Raw genomic sequence first — 4,859 nt, 5'->3', positions numbered from 1 at the left:
CTCCTCTCCCATCTCATCACTCAGGGGCCAAAGGGCAGAGGTGGCCAAGGTGAAATTTTCCTACTAATCCCCCCATCCCACTTTTTGGATTTTAGGTTTTTTTTTTTTTCCAGACAGGATTTCTCTGTGTAACCCTGACTTCCTCAGAACTCTCTCTGTAGACCAGGCTGGCCCTGAACTCAGAGATCTGCCTGCCTCTGCCTCCAGAGTGCTGGGATTAAAGACATACACCACCACTGCCCATTTTATTTACCCTTTCTTTGAAGCCCAAATGAAATGACCAAAAATGCATGTCTTTAGAGGCAAATCTACACCGTGGGGAAGAGTAGTCCCCCTGACATATGGGGTAGGAATGTGGAAGTAAACAGAGAAGGCAGAGACTTTTGAATCTACTTCTCTTGAGTCTCATCGTGTTTACTCCAATTTCCCATCTCCTACCCCTGGTGTGAGAATCGGCCCTCGGCATGAGTTCCGGTTACTCCACACCTACGGTTCCTCCTTACCACACCCACAACTTGGTAAATAGTTCCCCTGTAAACCAAAACTCCTCCTCAAATTACCCTAATGCAAATGGGCCACCTGTTTTCTGTTGGTATCCTGATGGAGCCACAGGAAGCTAGGCAACAGGTTCTAAGTTTGAATTCCTCTCCTTGTCTCATCAAGCCCGCTCTCCTCCCAGACTCAACTCTGCGATAGGCTCTCAGTTACTCAAGCCAACAGTCTTAGAATTCAGGATCAATTTGTGTCTTTTTTCTAGCCCCTGCCTAGCAAGGTTCTGCTTTCTACAGTGCCAGTAGCTGATATTTAAGACTGATTTTGAGTTATGTGTGTTTGTATGTGTCTATGTGTGGGGATGTGCACGTGAATGTGGGTGCTGGTGGAGGCTAGAACACAAGTTAGATCCCCTGGAGCTGAGGTTATAAGTGGTTGTGAGCCACCAGACGTGAGCACTGGGACTGAACTTGGGTCCCCAACAAGAGCAGTGTACACTCATAGCCCCCGAGTCATCTTTCTGGTCCCAGGAAGCTGATATTTAATATGCCTTCTTCCGCCATTTTGTAACCCACCAGCTTTACCCAGCTGTCCCAGAGCCTCGTCTTTCTCCCTTGTCTCTCTGTTTTCTCTCTGGCCTCCTAGCACCATCCACGCCGACACCAAAGCCTCCTCCAAACGAACTGCCACCTCTCTGATGGTACCCATTTCCTGTCGCCCCTTGACATTTCCAACGAAACTCAAAGCCCCTTTTATCATGGCTTCCAAGATACCCCACGACTCAGTGTCACCTGTTTTCCACAGTGCGGTCTACTCTCCATCCTTTCTTCTTCTTCTCTAGGTCCTCTCTTTCCTCTCGCCAACATAACGGCCTTTCTGCCCATGTCGAAGAATGCCAAGCTTTTGCACTTGCTGCCTCTGAGACACAGCTCTCCTTCTCTCCTTCCCTGCAGTTCACTGTTTAGGTATCTGCCTTAGTATTCCCCTTTTCAAGAACCTCAGACAGCACCCCTCCTTTCTCATGTTTACCTTTTCTTTAAAACCCTTATGACTCCTATTCTTTATTATATTATTCCAATCATTCTACCTTTGAATATAGGCATCATGAAGAGACTCAAGAAATGTGTGTTGAATGAAGACAATGGAGCAAACACATGGTGTCTGTTCCAACCCAGACGCTGGGATGCCAGCCAGGGGTTCCCAGAGGAAGTGGTGGTGCCAATGCCAATTGGTCACTCATTCAAGGGCACTGGAGCACACCAAAGGAAATTCTGCTATGGGGTCATCTGAGGGGTCAGAGCCATGTTTTCCCCATTACCAGGACTGCTCCCCCATCTTTGTCTTTTCACCAGCTCTCCATGGTTGGCAGGAAAACAGATTGATAACATTTTCTTCAGACAAAAAACCATAAGGGGTCTTCACATCATAGAGTTCTTGGTGACGTGGTTTTCCTCCGGAAACATTCGCACCTTGGCCTTGAGTGGTGTAGGATGTGACTAACTGCAGCTTATCATGGGATGCTCTGCGTGCCATTCTCCCCCTCCCCGCCCCCTAAATGAAATCGGAGCCTCTGGGTCCTTTTCTTTCCCCTAGGAGGCAATTTCTGCTGGCCTCCATAATAGAAGCCGGGTAAGTTGTGTCAGTTGTGCGGAGGAAATTAAGTGTTAGAAAATGTTTCAGTCCATTTTCTGTTGCTATAACTCAATGCCACAGACTAGGTAATTTGGAAAGAGAAAAGATTTACTCTGCGTATTGTTCTGGAGGCGTCTGGTAAGGACGTTCTTACTGCATTTCATGGTGGAGGACACCAAATGACAAGACACAAGTATGCCCCTTAGGTCTCTCTCTCGTTTTTTAAAAAATGTATGTGGTGTATGTGTGTGTTCATGTGTGTGCACGTGTATGCACGTATATCCATGTGCACATGGAGAGGTTAACATTTTTCTTGATTGCTTACCACATGATTATGACGATGATTATGAGACAAAGTCTATTTTCGCTGAACCCAGAGCTCGTTGATTCTGTTAGACAGGCTAGCCAGCCAGCAAGCTTCCAGGGGCTGCCTATAGCCACCACCCCAGCTCTGGAATTACAGACTTGTGCTTGGCTGTTGATACGGTGCTGGGGATCCAAACTTAGGCGCTCATGATGAGCCCTCTCCCTAACCCCTATCTTCTTCCTGGATCACCGAGCTCCTTCTTCAGGGCTTTACCTGATCTAATTACCTCTGAAGGCCTTCCCTTATTAAATACATGATCTGTTCCAGGGGGACACACCCCAAACATAGAAATGGTGTCCTCTCTCTCTCTCTCTCTCTCTCTCTCTCTCTCTCTCTCTTTCTCTCTCTCCACCCTCTCTCCTTCCCCTTCTCCATCCTTCCCTTCAGCGTTGTTAGGGATTGAGCTAAGATCCTCTTATGCATGCTAGGTAACTGTTCCACTCCTGAGCTATACCCTTAGTCTCGGAGAACTTCAGTGTCCTAGGGGCTAAGAGCTTCCCAGGGTGAGCCCTATTCCCAGGGTTCCCCTCTACAGTAGAGTTATATGGGTCAGTGTCTGTCTTTCCATGCTGAGAGATATGTCTTTAAGGCCAAGTCTGAGTGGAGCTTTACTGTTGATTTTCTATGCGGAGTTTGAAGCATCTCTTCTAGAAGAGAGGTGTGACATTCTTGCCTTTCCAGGCTGTGGAACTTAGCTAGGATTGCCTACCTGGGGCTCTTACACAGTCAAAAAGGAGGCAAGCGGTGGTGGTGGCGCATGCCTTTAATCCCAGCACTCGGGAGGCAGAGGCAGGCAGATCTCTGTGAGTTCGAGACCAGCCTGGTCTACAAGAGCTAGTTCCAGGGACAGGCTCCAAAGCCACAGAGAAACCCTGTCTCGAAAAACCAAAAAAAAAAAAAAAAAAGAAAAAAAAAAAAAAAGGAGGGCAAACCTGTTCACCCATTCCCATGGCATCTTTGGCAGGAGAGTAATGGTCCAAATGAATCAAATGCTACCCCAGCCCCTGTTCATTTGCTATGGTCTTCTCAACACAGAAAAGACTGAAGCGCCCTACAGGGGGCACTGAGCACTTGCAGGATCACTCGTCCCTCTCTTTGGTCCTGATGAGCAGACACTTCTGCCCAGGGTCCATCAACAGAGTTCATTTGATAAAGACCACCTTGTCAGGAGAGCATGACTCTTCCCTCTGACAGAGGAGTGCAAGCCCCGCACAAAGGGCTTAGCAGTTGGTGCAGAGCTGCAGCCAAGCAGACAGGACCCAGTTCTACGCCCTGCAGACCCCAAGCTATGGCATCTGCTCCACTCGTCTTGCCCGTGATTGGCTCTCTTCCCTACTGGCCATGGGCCGTAAGGCTCGGTTCTCAGTACTCATCTTCAGCTGCCCTGACTGTGGACTAGAATCACAGCATGGCTCTTCCAGGGTTAAGTGGATATCAGCATAGTGACATGGAGTTAGGCAAGCAGCCCATGAACTAGACACTGCTACCACACGTAATCTGAGCTACAGAAACACAGCAAACAAGAAACAAACAATGACTCGGCTCCACTTGGTTTAGGGACAGGCAGGCGATGACAAGTGTGCTAGAGTCACCCCGGAGTCTGTCCGTTGAGGAACTGCCTCCTCCATCAGATTGGCCTGGGGCATCCCACAGCATTTCCTTGGCCAATGATTGATGTGGGAAGGCCCAGACCATTGCGGGCGGTGTCACCCCTGGACAGTAGCTCCTGCCTCTAGGTTCCTGCTTTGAGTTCCTATCATGACTTCTCTCAACTATTGACTGTAACATTTAATCCAAACAAGCCCTTTCCTCCCCAAGTTAGTTTTAGTCGTGGTGTTTATCAGAGCAATAGGATAGTAAATGAGAGCCATAGTGCTTTGAGGTCTTTTTTAAAAAAAACAACATGTTGTTGTGTGTGTTCATGTCCGTGCAGGTGTGTGTGTGTCCATGGAGCTGGAGGACAACCTTAGGTGTCATCCTCAGAAATGCCACCCACTTCCTTACAGGCAAGGTTTCTGATTGATCTAGGATGACTGGCCAGAACCCCACAGGGATCTTCCTGTTTCTGTCTCCCTCATGCTGGGGTTACGAGCACCTGCCATTTTGACATGGGTTCTGGGGTCCGATGCAGGTCCCCGCGCTTGCGAAGTGCGTGCTTGGCCACCCAATCTCCACCACAGCCTTGTTTCTGTTTCTGAGGTTAGCCTCAAACTCACTGAGTAGCCAAGGATGCCTTTGATCTCCTGATCCTCCAAGCATGTGCCACCACAGCCTTAGGGAGTCTTAGGGGTCCTAAGCCCAATCAGGTAGCCTTGGTGCCCTTCCCACCCCTGTGGCATCACAGAGAAATGTTGCCCATGACAAGAGG

Source organism: Microtus ochrogaster, chromosome 4 (assembly GCF_000317375.1).
Source record: "Microtus ochrogaster isolate Prairie Vole_2 chromosome 4, MicOch1.0, whole genome shotgun sequence".
NCBI lineage: Eukaryota > Metazoa > Chordata > Mammalia > Rodentia > Cricetidae > Microtus > Microtus ochrogaster.
The sequence above is the reverse complement of the archived record's forward strand: the minus strand, read 5'-3'. Positions refer to the sequence as shown.